The sequence below is a fragment of the Loxodonta africana genome, chromosome 19, assembly GCF_030014295.1.
Source record: "Loxodonta africana isolate mLoxAfr1 chromosome 19, mLoxAfr1.hap2, whole genome shotgun sequence".
NCBI classification, from domain to species: Eukaryota; Metazoa; Chordata; class Mammalia; order Proboscidea; family Elephantidae; genus Loxodonta; species Loxodonta africana.
The window spans coordinates 30,086,282-30,101,294 of record NC_087360.1 but is presented as its reverse complement, the minus strand read 5'-3'; the positions used below and the strand labels follow the sequence as shown (position 1 = coordinate 30,101,294).

General features: G+C 48.3%; 1 protein-coding gene across 11 annotated transcripts in view; it reads right to left on the bottom strand.

Annotated features, from left to right (window-relative positions):
• The window catches only part of TPST2 (tyrosylprotein sulfotransferase 2), a 78,219-nt gene extending 64,067 nt beyond the window's left edge, over positions 1-14,152 (bottom strand). For 4 of the 11 annotated variants that reach the window (XM_064272513.1, XM_023559280.2, XM_023559283.2 and 1 more), the window contains exon 1: positions 13,092-13,483. The gene's annotated coding sequence lies outside the window, so the exon portion shown is untranslated. Of the gene's footprint in view, positions 1-13,091; positions 13,484-13,618; positions 13,835-14,067 lie in introns of those variants that run through there. The other 7 variants (XM_023559289.2, XM_023559291.2, XM_064272515.1 and 4 more) reach the window with 6 other exon arrangements.
• Positions 14,153-15,013: the final 861 nt, after the last annotated feature.

Sequence of the window (15,013 nt, the reverse complement as noted above, 5' to 3'; positions counted from 1 at the left end):
ATGCCAGCATTCCAGCTGGGGTCTGCTCTTTGTTCAACAAAGGAGTCTTGAGAGAAGTGTTAAAGATATGTTAGCACCAAGTCTCCACTTTCTCCTGGAAGTTATCAGAGGACAGAAGAGGACCCCTCAGCCAGGGTCAAACTGCGTTCTCTGGCCTGACACTTGAGACCATGTTGTGACTTGACCCCTGCTGACCGCTGTAGGCACCTGTCACTTTCCAAATTTAATGCTCTCTCACCCCCAACACACACATAGTACACTCTTCATATCACGAACTCCACCAAATCTACCAGGCCAGTGTCTCACACCTCCAATCTTTGGTGGTTCCCTCCCGTTGGAAAACCTTTCCTGTCCCTCTCTAACCCAGCTAACTCCTACTAGTACAACTCACACCCCTCCTCCAGGAAGCCTTTCTTGACTGCCTCCCATCCCTATACCAATGTCCCCCAAGGCACCATCACCCCAAAGGCCTCTAGTGTCGACTTGCCTGAACCCCCTGAAATGTGCAGGGCTGGCACCTCATCCTCATCCCCACATCCTCTCAGGACCCAGCATGACACCCAGGTCCCACAGTGGGCTGCAAAGATATTTGTCAACTAAATGAGAGAGCGAATGAATAAAGAAATGAGGGTACCTGAACGCCTATGAACAGACTGGAATCAAAACCCTCTCTGTGCTCTGTGAAAAGATCCCAGGCACAAGCTTCTGCTCAACAAGAATCAGACAAGCTGGCTCAAATCGCACTGGCAGACTGAGTGACCCAGCCTCTGGGAGCCTCATTTTGCTCACCTATAAACTGGGAGACCACAGTGTTGCCTATGACAGGGTTGAGCTGAGGAAAATACATGTAAAGAGCTAGGTATCCATTAAGTACTGAAATATTAACTTATTGCTGGAGTTCCTGGGTGATGCAAACAGTTAATGCACTCAGCAGCTAACCGGAAGGCTGGAGGTTCAAGGCTCAAGTCCACCCAGAGGTGCCTGAGAAGAAAGGCCTGGCAACTTACTTCTGAAAAATCAGCCATTGAAAGCCCTTTGGAGCACAGTTCTACTCTTACGCATGTGGAGTTGCCATGAGTTGGAACTGACTCAGTGGCAGCTGGTATGGTATTATTATTGTTATTACCACCCTATATTCACTGCTATGAGTCGGAATCGACTTGACAGCAGTGGGTTGGTTGGTGGGTTATTCGCCAAACCACCAAATATTAGAACTTAAAGGGACCCAAGAGATAGTTAGGCCAGGCATGGGCAGATTTTTCTGGAAAGGGCTAGATAATAAATATTTTCAGTTCTGTGGGCCATGCAGTCTCTGTCATAACTATTCAACCCTGCTGTTGCAGCATGAAAGAAACCATAGACAAAACGTAAAGAAAACGAGCATGGCTGTGTGCCGATAAAACTTTATTTACAAAAAAGAAAAAGCAGTGGGCCAGATTTGGCCCACGGGCCATAGTTTGCTGGCCTCTGATCTAAGGTACAACTCCAAGTGTGGTCTTTAGATGAGCAGTATCAGGGTGTCCTGGGAGCCGGTTGGAAATGCAGTCTTGGGTCCTGCTGAATCAGAATCTGCATTTTAACAAGACCCTCAGGGGATTCATGTGTGCTGAGGTTTGAGAAGCGCTGGTGCCCAACTTCCTTGGTTGGACAGTCAGAAGCGTGGCTTGCTCTTTTTCTTGCCTGATGCCTGCACCGCAGGGAAAATGCCAGGAAAACAGTGAAATCCTGCAACCTAACATCTACCCAAGAACCTGCTACATGTTCTCATTCAACTCTGAGCACCTATAATGTGTCTACCAGTCTGTAGATGGCACAGTCTGTGCTCGAATACTAACCTACAGGTTGGCAGTAGGAACCTACCCAGCAGCGCTGCACAAAAAGGCCTGGTGACCTGGTTCTGTAAAGATTACAGCCAAGAAAACACCGTGGAGCAGTTCTACTCTGTAACACATCGGGTCGCCACGAGTCAGAATCAACTCGATAGCAACGGATTTGGCTTTGGATTATATGCTTGGCCCAGTGCCAGGTGCTGGGAGCTGGCAGTGAACGTACACACTAACGGTGGTGCCACTTGGTAAATACGCATGCAGTGATGGGATCGAAGGGTGATGGCGGGCAGCACTGGGAGGTGGGAGACCCAGGTTCGAATTTCAGTGCTGCCACATCTAGCCTGCGTGACCTCAGGAAAGTGATTTACTGTCTCCAAGCCTCAGTTCCTGGAAAACGGGGGTGGCAGGGGGCAGTATAAACATGTCCTTGTGAGGACAGATTGAGTATGTGATAGTAACCCAGCAGCCATGAGGCATGTTGAGATCACAGACACACACCTGCCAGTACTTACACCAGAGAGCCTCAGCTGGCCCCAAATAGCCCATGTGGGTTGGGTGGGGACCTGAGCTGGGGGAGGTGGGACCATGGGGCACAGAGATGGGTGCTCCTCACCTGGGGATTGTGGGATGGGGATAAGCTCTAGGTGTGTTAAAAGCTTTGCTGTGGAACCCAGACTTCCTGGAGCCATGGAGGCTGGATGAACCACGAAACTACAACTGCGGCCCTGGCTCTGCGACAGTCTTTAAACCTCAAATCAAAACTATCCCCTGAAGTCTTCTTTGAATCAAGCATCAGTTTAGCTTAATTAGTAAAGAATGTCTGCCGAGAGCATTGTGCTCCTTTAAAGATCTCTCTATATGGGATCAAACTGACAACAGCAACTCCAAACGTTAGCAAGGAAGCTTAAGGGGCAGAGAGTTCATGGCAAATGGGGGAGGCACACCTTGGGCAGGAGGGTGTAAATGCTTGTACAACTTGAATACGATCGATGTCACTGAACCGTGCATGTAGAAATTGTTGAATTGATGTATGTTCTGCTGTGTAATTTCCAACAATAACAATTTTTTTTTTTTTTTAATTTGCAGGCTTATCATGGCAGAAAAGGCACTGGAAAATCTCAGAAAGCTCCCATGTCCTAAAAAAGCAGAACTGGAAGGACTCCTGAAGAGCACTGAAACCAGTGGTTTTAAAAAAAAGAAACATGGTTTTTAAAGCAACGAAACTGCTTGCTCAAGTAACACGGTAACAGGCCCATGGTATCCTCAGAGCCCTGAACACCCGCACCAGGGGAGAGGGCCCCTGGGGCCAAACACATCACACACACAATGACAGGGAGTAGTAGAGACCGTGGTGGCCAGGAGAGCCCAGGCCATTGATGAAGCAGCCTCAGGCCACCCCAGCAGCTCGGCTGGCTCCTGAGTTTCCAAGAGAAGTGAGAAATCCTCTAAAAATGTTTGAATACTGGTCAATTTTTTAAAATTCCACGGGAGCAAAACAAAAACCATCTTGAGGGCCAAACGCAGCCCATCCATCATCAACTGCCAGCCTCTGTTACAGCCCAACCCACCCACTTAACAGGTGGGAAAACTGAGGCCCAGGGAGAGGAAGCACCTTGCCCAAGGTCACAGTGATTTGGAATGAAGGCTGGGACTCAGCTGCCTCTAAGCTCTTGCCAACCCCCAGCTGTTCATGAGGGTGGGGGGTGTAGGAGAAGCTGGGGTGGGCAGGGAAACTGGGCTTCAAAAGCCAAGAGTACTGCTTATTCTGGCCATCCAAGAAGTGCTAACAGAGGGGCAGGGGATGAATGCTTATTCAGAACATTGATAATAACCCACCACCCCTCTTGTCAGCTTGCTGTGCTATGGTAGCTTGCGTGTTACGATGATGCTGGAAGCTAGGCCATGGGTATTTCAAATACCAGTAGGGTCACCTAGGGTGGAGAGGGTTTCAGAGGACCCTCCAGACAAAAGACAGATGAAGAAAAAAGACCTGGCCATCTACTTACAAAAATGAGTCGGTGAAAACATTACGGATCACAACAGAACATTATTCCATATAGTGCTGGAAGATGAGCCCCCTAGGTTGAAAGGCACCCAAGATACACAGTGGCTGCACCAATGGACTCGAGTGAAGTAAGGATCCTGACGATGGCTTAAGACTGGGCAATGTCTCGTTCTACTGTACACGGGATTGCCATGCGTCAGAGCCGCTTAACAGCAACTGACAACACCATTTAAAATAACAATGGACATTTTTTGAGGGTTTTCTGTGTGTTTGGTATTAAGATGGGGTATGGATGGCACAGTTAAGCAAGCACTCAACTACTAGCCAAAATGTTGGCAATTTGAACCCAAACACAGGCACCTCAGAAGGCAGGCCTAGTGCTCTGCTTCCAAAAAGTCACAGCTGTGAAAACCCTATGGAGCAGTTCTACTCTGCACACACAGAGCCGGCATGAGTTGGAATCGACTCTGGGCAACTAACGACAAGGATGGTAATTAAGAGTGTGGACTCTGGATTCAAATTCTATTTCTCCCATTTCTTAGCTGAGTGACCTATGGCACTGGCCTTGTACAAATTACTTCACCTCTGTGTCTCAGTTTGTTCATCTGTAAAATGGGGCTAATAGTAGCCCCTACCTCACAGAGCTGTTATGAGAATTAAGTGAGTTTAAGTACATAAAGTATCTAGAAGAGTGCCTGGCACTTACAAGCCCTTGTTAATATCCGTTATATTTATAATTAAAGATCCCTGGTGGCAAAAGGGTTAAGTATTCAGCTCCTAAGTGAAAGGTTGGCGGTTCGAACGCACCCAGCAGCTCTGCAGAAGAAAGACCTGGCGATCTGCTTCCATAAAGATGACAGCCTTGGAAACCCTATTGGGCAGTTCTACTCTGTCACACAGGGTCTCTCTGAGTGGGAATCGACTCACACAACAACATGTTTAGAATTAATTGCCTTTTGACAGATGAGGAAGCTGAGGCTCACCAAGGGAAATGCTTTGGATTCCCCAGAGCACTCTGAGCCCAAGGCCTCACCTCCCATCCAGACACTCTTGGAGGTAAGTTCTACTTGTATTTGTATTCTGTGGATGAAGACACTGAAACAGCCAAGGACCAAGATCATAGGGTCCTGATGGAGCAGCCAGGCTCTACCACAGGCCTGGGCCCTTCGGCCAGCTGCTACCCTGCCCGCTGGCTGGCTGCCACCCATTTCTGGGCCGCAGCAGCCTGGGTCAGAAGTCTGGCTAATGCAAGAGCTCGCTTGGCAGCCAGGAAGGCTGCCCTCCCCTTGCAGCCTGCCATCTGAGCCTGCAAGAGAAGATACACCTCCTCCCCCACACCAGCAGCCCAGACACTCCCCCGGGGCACGCGGGCACTGCCCTCTGCATCCTCTCCTGCAATTTCTGGGGCTTGGCCAGCTCTCAGGCTGCTCTGAGTGAACCATCCCATGGAGTTGGGGAGAGCTGAGAGGGAGCATGCATTCCAGAACCTTCCCTGAAGCAGCCCTGGACAAGGCAGATGTGGGTCTGCAGAGAGTAAGGGGCCTTGAAGGCAGTGGAAATAGGTAGCAAGTGGCAGGCCAGGAGCTGCTACTCAGAGAAGTTTTCATGACATCACATGGAGAATCAAAGCCACCCAGGCCATACCCAAAGCCTTCAAAAAAGGCATGTCCTGGCTACCAACCCCACGCTGCAAAGTGAGCCACAGCTCACTACAAATTCATCCACAAAGTTGCATCAAAAACACACCCAGACAGCCCTACCGATCGCAAGGTGGCACCTGTATCTGAGTTCTGATCTGGTCCCCACCCATTCCACAGGAGGGCACACCGAGGTCCAGAGAAGAGCAGTGCCTTGCCTAGGGAAGCTTCTCACTCGGAGTGCACATCTATTTCCATTTCCCCCAGACTGCTTCCTTAATGCATAGGAATTCAGGTTCTTAAAAGGATCCCTGGTGGCACAGTAGTTAAGCACTCAGCTGCTAACTGAAAAGTCAGTGGTTCGAACCCACCAGTGGCTAGGCAGGAGAAAAGACCTGGCAATCTGCTCCCATGAAGATTACAGCCTAGGAAACCCTATGGGGCAGTTCTACTCTGTCACATGGGGTTGCTATGAGTCGAAAACCGACTTGAGAGCACCCAACAACAGCAAGTCTGAGAACCTCCCACCTCACAGGGCCACCAGGGGAGGTCACCTTCAGAGTGAGCATCGGGGTCAAAGGGGGGCATGGGTAGTACCAGACTGAATTTCAGGGTAGAGGGGTCCCCTTTGGGTTGAGATGTAGGAAACCTGGTGTCATGGATTGAACTGTGTCTCCCAAAAAGATCTGTCAACTTGGCTAGGCCATGGTTTCCAGTACTGTGAAATTGTCCACCATTTTGTCATCTGATGTGATTTTCCTATGTGTTATAAACCTACCTCTAGGATGTCAATGAGACAGGATTAGAGGTGGTTATGTTAATGAGGCAGGACTCAATCTACAAGATTAGGTTGCGTCTTGAGTCAATCTCTTTTGATATATAAAAGAGAGAAGCGAGCAGAGAGATGGGGAATCTCATACCACCAAGAAACGAGAGCCAGGAGAATAGCGCGTCCCTTGGACCGGGGGGTCCCTGCACTGAGAAGCTCCTAGCTCAGGGAAGATTGATGACAAGGACTTTCCCCCAGAGCCGACAGGAAGATAAAACCTTCTCCTCGAGCTGGCACCCTGAATCTGGACTTCTAGCCTACTAGGCTGTGAGAGAATAAACTGTTGAAGCCATCCAATTGTGGTATTTCTGTTATAGCAGCACTAGATAACTAAGACACCCACAAACGGTCTCCCTGGCCTCTGTGGAACCTGAGCTGTCAAGGGGGCACCCGGCCTGGGGCCAGAAGGTCTGAGCTGTTCCACTTTTCCATCATGCTACCCAAAGGCTCTTACTAAGTGCCTACTGTGTGCCAGGCTCTGGAATGGGTGCTGTGAGCCCCCAGGTTCCTCACTGCCTCCACCCTGCCCTGGCAGGAGTAGGCAGTAGGCAAGGTTTTGTCACTTTACTACAAGGAACATAAGTGCACACATATGGAGGCTAGGTGCTCTACCAGCCCGATGGTTTCCCTGACTGGTAGTTCAGGAAATACTCTGTGTAATACACAGAGAAACTCCTCAGTCTGTTAACGACGCACTTAATTTAACGTATATTAGAAAATAACTTATAACCAGCGTATCAGTGACTTTACAGATTATGATTGCTTTAAGAGAAGACTAAATTTACGTAAGATTATCGGGACCCTTGTATACTGCTAAGAAGCCCTCGTGGTGCAGTGATTAAGCACTTTGCTGCTAACTAAAAGGTTTGCAGTCAAACCCACCAGCTGCTCTGCAGGAGAAAGATGTAGCAGTCTGCTCCCATAAATATTTACAGCTTTGGAAACCCTATGGGGCAGTTCTACTCTGTCCTACAGGGTCGCTCTAAGTCGGAATCAACTCGACAGCAATGGGTTTGGTTTTCTTGATTCGTATCCTGCTTGGGGAAACCCTGGTGTCATGCTGGTTAAGTGCTATAGCTCCTTGGAAACTCTATGGGGCAGTTCTACTCTGTCCTATAGGGTCGCTATGAGTCAGAATCGACTAGACGGCACTGGGTTTGGTTTGGTTTTTGATACTGCTTAGAAACCCTTGTGGCATAGCGGTTAAGAGCTACGGCTGCTTAACCAAAAGCTCGGCAGTCCAAATCCACCAGGCGCTCCTCAGAAACTGTATGGGGCAGTTCTATTCTGTCCTATACGGTTGCTATGTGTTGGAATCAACTCGACAGCCGCGGGGTTTTTTTTTTTTTTTATTGCTGGTAGGAATATGAAACAGTGCATAGCCACTTTGTAACACGGTGTGGCAATTTTTCAAAAGGCTAAACATGAAGTTACCATACGACCCAGCAATTGCACTCCTAGGTATATACCCAAGAGATTGGAAACACATGTCCACACACAGACATGAACACAAATGTTCACTGCAGCATTATTTGTAACAGCCTAAAGGGGAAAAGGAACCAAACGTCCACCAACTGATGATGAAATGCACTACATCCATACAATGGAATATCATTCAGCCATAAAAAACAATGAAGTAGTGATATATGTTACAGTGTAGACAAGCCTTCAATCATCATTCTAAGTGAAGGCCACCAGCCACAAAAGGCCACGTGTTTATAGGAAATCCCCACCATAGGCAAATCCATAGAGACGGAAAGTGAATTAGGGGTTGCCAGGGAGTGGAGAATGACTGCTAATGGGTATGGGGTTTCTTTCGGGTGTGATGAAAACGTGTTAAAATTAGATAGCATTAATTTATGGCACAAATAGAATATCAAGAGTAACTAAAAATGCACAAACTCTAAAAGATAAACTAGATAACAGCGACCTCCTATAATTTAAATACTTACACTCATCAAAAGCCTTTTCCAAGAGAGTATAAAGAGAACCTACAGACTGGGAAAAAAATCTCTGGCAGTGACATATCTCATAAAGGTTTAATCTCTAAAATATACAGAAAACTTCAACAACTCAACGATAAAAAGACAAAGAACCCATCCACAAAATGGACAAAGGATATGAACAGACACTTCACCAAAGAGGACATCCAGGCAGCCAACAAATACAAAAAAAGATGCTTGATCATTAGCCGACTCATAGCGACCCTACAGGACAGAGTAGAACTGCCCCACAGAGTTTCCAAGGAGCACCTGGTGGGTTCAAGCTGCCGACCTTTTGGTTAACAACTATGGCACTTAACCACTGCACCACCAGGGTTTCTATCGTCAGCCATTGGAGAGACGCAAACCAAAACCACAGTGAGATAGTATCTCACCCAGACATTACTGGCACTAATAAAAAAAAAAAAAAAAAAAAAGATAAATGCTGGTGAAGTTGTGGGGAGATTGAAAGTCTCATACACTGCCGGTGGGAATGTAAAATGGTACAACCACTATGGAGAACGATAAGGCACCTCCTTAAGAAACTAGAAATAGAAATACCATGTGATCCAGCAATCCCACTCCTAGGAATATATCCTAGAGAAATAAGAGCTGTCACGCGAATAGACATATGCACACCCATGTTCACTGCAGCATTATTCTCGATAGTAAAAAGATGAAAACCACCTAAGTGCCCATCAACAGATGAATGGATAAACAAACAATGGTACATGACACAATGGAATATTACACAATGATAAAGAACAGTGATGAACCTGCAAAACATCTCACAACACGGATGAATCTGGAGGGCACTTTGCTGAGTGAAATAAGTCAATCACAAAAGGACAAATACCATAGGAGACCACTATTACGAAAACTCAAGAAAAGGATTACACACAGAAAGAAACAATCTGTGATGGATACAAAGGAGAGGTGTGGGGATGGGATATTACTAACTAGACAGTAGGCAAGTGTTAACTCTGGTGAGGGGAAAGACAATACACAATATATGGGAAGTCAGCACAACTTGACCAATGCAAAGGAAGACACTTAGAGGAACACAAGAAAAAAAAAAAAGAGGCAGGCATAGTAAATACTACAACATACACAACCCTACAACAACAGTAAAAAACAGTAACTTACAGATATATAGGTGGATATGTATGCTGAATAGGGGAAAGTGGGCACATAGGAGCATACCCACATAAATACATACAGGTTAGACTATAGATATTTTTATATACATATTTGTATGTACAGCATGTATATTCACATGCATAATGAGCACAAAGAGGGCACAGTCATAGGGCTTCCTAGACATATTCAGACACCTTGAGGGACCGAGTTATTGGGGCTAAAGACAGGGGACCATGGTCTCAGGGGACATCTAGGTCAATGGACATAATTAATCCATAAAGAAAATGTTCTACATTCTACTTTGGTGAGCAGTATCTGAGGTCTTAAAAGTGTGTGAGTGGCCATCTAAGATAAGTCTACTGGTGCCATCCCATCCAGAGCAAAGGAGAATGTGGAAAACCAAATATACAAGGAAGATATTAGTCAAAGGGCTGAAGAACCACGTGTACTTCCACCAGCCTGAGCCCAGAAGAACTAGATGGTGCCCAGCTACCGCCATCGACTGCTCCGATTACGATAGAGGGTCCAAGACAGAGCAGGAGAAAAATGAAGAACAAAATTCAAATTCACAAAAAAGACCAGACTTACTCGTCTGACAGAGACTGGAGGAACCCCCAAGACTATGGCCCTCAAACACCCTGCTAACTCAGAACTGAAGCCATTCCCAAAGTTTGCCTTTCAGCCAAAGATTAAAAACCAAACCAATCCTGTTGCTGTTGAGTTGATTCCAACTCATACCAACCCTATAGGACAGAGGAGAACTGCCTCACAGGGTTTCCAAGGAGTGGCTGGTGGATTCCAACTGCTGACCTTGTGGTCAGCAGCCAAGCTTCTAATCTCTGTGCCACCAGGGCTCTGGAGTAGACAGGCCTATAACACAAACAATAACAGATGTGAAAAGAACATGCTTCTTGGATCAATCAAGTATACGAGACCAAATGGACAACACCTGCCCAAAAGCACAAAGCAAAGGCAGGAAGGGACAGGAAAACTGGACATGGGGAATCTGGGGTGAAAAGACTAAGGCTGACACCTAATGTAAACTTTCGCCTAATCCACAATTAAAAAAAAAAGAAAACAACCTACTAGGGAGTTACCATTGTACTAGTTTCCCAGGGCTGCCACAACATATGAACCACAAAAATGGTGACTTAAAATAACAGAAATTTATGCTTTCATCATCCTGGAGTCTATACGTCTGAAATCAAGGTGCCAGGGGCATCAAACTCTCTCTGGAGGCTGTGGGGAAGAGTCCCTCCTTGCCTCTTCCTAGCCTCTGGTGGCTCTGAGTAATCCCGGGCAATCCTTGGTTGGTAGCTGCATCACTCCAGTCTCTGCCTCCGTCTTCACACAGTGTTCTCCCTTAAGTGTCTCTGTCCACATCTTCCCCCCTTTATAAGGGCATCAGTCATTGGATTAGGAACCCTGGTCGTAAAGTGGCAAAGAGCTTGGCTGCTAACCAAATGGTCAGCAGTTCAAATCCACCAGCCACTCCTTGGAAACCCTATGGGGCAGTTCTACTCTGTCCTATAGGGTCACTGTGAGTCGGAATCGACTCGACAGCAACAGGTTTGGTTTTTTGCTTTTTTTGTTTTTAACCCAGTATGGGAGTCCCTGGATGGTATAAATGATTAAGGCATTTGGCTGCTAACCAAAAGCTTGGAGGTTCGAGTCCACCCAGAGGCTCCCAGGAAGAAAGGTCTGACAATCTACTTCTGAAAAATCAGCCACTGAAAACCCTATGCAGCACAGTTCCACTCTGACACTCACGGGGTCTTCACGAGTCAGAGTCTACTTGACGGCAACTGGTTAATCCAATAGGCCCTTATCTTAACTTGATTACATCTGCCAAGTTTCTAACAGTTATCTAACACAAACGTTTGTACATACAAAGCCTATGAAATAAATATTACCGAGTAAACAACAACAAAAATTAGATAGTGGTGACGGTCGCACAACCCTGTGAACACACTAAAAACTACTGAATTGTATGTTTCATTTTATTTTTATTGTACTTTAGATGAAGATTTACAGAATGAACTACCATCTCCTTGAACAGTTAGTACACACATGGGCCTACGACACCGGCTAACCACCCCATGTCAACACTCTCCCTTCCTGACCTTGGGTTCCCTGTTACTAGCTTTCCTGTCCCATCCTGCCTCCTAGTCCTTGCCCCTTTAGTCTCGTTTTAAGGGCCTGTCTAATCTTTGGCGAAGGGTGAACCTCAGGAGTGACATTACTGAGCTAAAAGGGCTTCCAGGGGCCATTTTCTTGGGGTTCCTCCAGTCTCTCTCAGGCCAGTAAATCCCGTCTTTTTTTTTGCGAGTTAGAATTTTGTTCTGTATTTTTCTCCAGCTCCATCCGGGACCCTCTGTTGTGATCCCTGTCGGAGCAGTCAGTGGTGGTAGCCGGGCACCATCTAGTTGTACTGGACTCAGTCTGGTGGAGGCCATGGTAGATGTGGTCCATTAGTCCTTTGGACTAATCTTTCCCTTGTGTCTTTAGTTTTCTTCATTCTCCCTTGCTCCCGAAAGGGTGAGACCAGTGGAGTATCTTAGATGGTCGCTCACAAGCTTTTATGACCCCAGATGCTACTGACCAAAGTAGAACGTAGAACATTTTCTTTATAAACTATGTTACGCTGAATTGCATAGTTTAAAAGGGTGAATTGCATGGTATGTGCATTATATTTAATAACCCTCTTATAAAAAACTTACAAAATATTTTTAAAATTTAGATGGTATAAAAAAAAAAAGGATGTATTAATAACAACACAACTGGGGTTCAATGGCGTAAAACAATTCACGCATGGCACAACAACCCCTTGAAGACAATGCCACAAACCCAATTTTACAGTCATGAAAACTGAGGCTGGGGCGAGGGGTGACTCACCCAGGCCACATCACTAGTAAACCAGCGAGTCATACTAAAGACCTGTCAAATACAGAAGCCTGTCCTTACATCAGGGCACCCCAGGCCATAAAAGATTGTCCTGGTGGCACAATGCACAATGGTTAAATACTCGGGTGCTATTTTTTTTTTTTTTTTTAATCAAAAGGTTGGCAGTTTGAACCCACGAGCGGCTCCAAGGCAGAAAAAAGACCTGACAATCTGCTCCCCTAAAGATTCCAGCCTAGGAAGTCCTATGGGACAGTTCTACTCTGTCACATGGGGACACTATGAGTCGGAATAGACTGGACAACACCTAACAACAGCCAGTAAACCAAAAAAAACCGTTGCCATTGAGTCGAATGCAACTCATCGGACAAAGCAGAACTGTCCCATAGGGTTTCCAAGACTGTTATATTTATGAAAGCTAACTGCCACATCTTTCTCCCACAGAGTGGCTGGTGGGTTCCAACTGCCAACCCTTCAGTTAGCAGCCAGCGCTTAACCACTGGGCAACCAGGGCTCCTACAACAACAGGCCTTAAAAGGAGTTTGATGGAGGGTGGGAGGACATGGGGTGGGGAGATCACAGCCCAGTATGGGAAACAGACCCCATGGGGGTTGTTAAGAAAGGGAAAGGGTGAACTACCACTGTGGGGTTCAAAACAGGAAGCACTCACCAGGAGAAGGTGCTGCCCAGGTGGCTTCTGAAGGATGCGTAGGAGTTCACTAACCATCCCCCCCCACCCCCCCCACACACACATACACACACCCTTACAGGACAAGAAGTCAGGAGAGAGGATGGTGAATTTCAGCTCTGCTGCGTTCTAGCTGTGGGGACGAAGGCCACTGGCACACGACCTCTCTGAGCCTCAGTTTCTCCACTTGTAAAAGAAGGGAACAAGGTGATAGACATAGTGCCTTACAAAAGTCAACCTGTTAAAGGATGACTCCTACGCCCCATCCTAAAGGGGTGGAATTTTAGTGGTAAAGCCAGACTGTGACCGCTGTCCCACATGATAATGACTTTGCCAGGTCAGGGGCGCCTAGGCTCAGCAACCATGCACCCTGTGCCCTGCTGCCACTCCCACCCCCTGTTCCTGAGGCACCACCTCGTGCCCTGCCTGCTCACAAGGCAAGAAGGAAGCTGCGGGGTGGGAGGGAGGGCACGGTGACTATAGGCAAATTCCGTCCTCTCCTCGCGGACGGCCCCCAAGTTCACCAGGGGTCGCCCCACCCTGTGCTCTCGACGCCCCCCTCCCCAGCCAGCGATTTCCGTCCCCCGCGCCTTCACTTTCGACTTGCCTCGCAACTCCACGGCGGCTCAAAGTTAACTTCCACGCGTCCCCCGCGTGTCCGGGCGTTCGCACGGGGGTCCCTGCGCGCCAGGGAGGGGCCGGGGCTCCGAAGGCGGTGACACGCTGCCCCAATCCACACACCCACACAGATACACAGACGCTGACCGCCTCCCCGGGCGCAGGGTCCCGGGCCGGCAGCGCGGTAATGGAGGCCCGGTCCCTGCCGCACCCCGCGGAGAGCGCTCGGGGCGCCGGGCGGGTGCAGATCCTCGAACAGCCCGCCCGCGCGCCCGTTCCGCCTCCCGCCTAGCTCCCCGCCCGAGAGCCCGAGCACCGCGCCGGGCCCGGGAGGAAGCCGCGAGGGCGGAGGCCTCCCCGGCGCCCAAGGCCGACCCCAGGCGTCCCCTGCGCAGCCGGCTGCAGCCCGAGACCCCCGCGCCGTCCGGGACTACCTACCGTGCCAGGCGCGGAAAAGCGGCGGCGCACGCCAGAGACTCCCGGCTCCCGAGCCGCCCCGGCCGGGAAGGGGGAGGGACCCGCGCAGGGGGCGTGGCCGCGGCGCCGTGACGTCACTAGGGCGGGTCCAGTGCGCGGACCCGCCCCGTGCCGCCTACGCCGCTGCCGGGTGCTTCCAGCCCGCCCCCTGACGCCGCGACTGCAAGTGGCGGCGTGGGGAGCCCCCAAGGACTCGCTGGCCCGGGCTGACCTCTGAGCTCAGGGAGCCCCAGGCCTACCGCCCTTGAAGGTCTTCTCTTGCTTGACGGGCAGCTCACCCCTTTGCCTCACTGGACAGCTCTGTTCTAGAGTTCTTCTGTGTCTCCAAGTTGTGAAGTGGAACGATGGCCAAGAGAAGGTGTAAGAGAAGCAAACTAGGCTCAGAACAGGTATATTTCAGCTGTTTGTGTAAAACAAAGAAAAGAGGAGGGAGAAGTTATTTTCATATGTATTCATCCGTGGTTTCCAATGGGGGCTTAAAATCGCTCATCAGGGGACACGTGGCAATGTCTGGACACCTATGGTTTTCACTCCTGCGTCAGGGACGGGGATGCTACTAGCATTTAGTGGGTAAAGGACAGGGTAAAGGCTGTTCAGTACCCTACAAGGCACAGCGAAGAACCATCCAAGCCAAAATGGCAGAGTGCAGAAGTTGAGATCTTGTGATATACAGAACATGAATAAAATAAAACTCTGGGCGGGTAATCTCACCTCAGTCTAAGCTATTTAACCTCTCTGTGACTGTTTTTCTTCATTTGTAAAATGATTCTATGTATACGCAAGAAATATCTGAAGGGTAGGGAAAGGTAGTGATAGTCTTTTTTTTTCACTGTAACCGTTTTGTTCTGTTTGAAAAAACTATTTTTTTACTATACACATATATTACCTATTTAGAATACATTTTGTA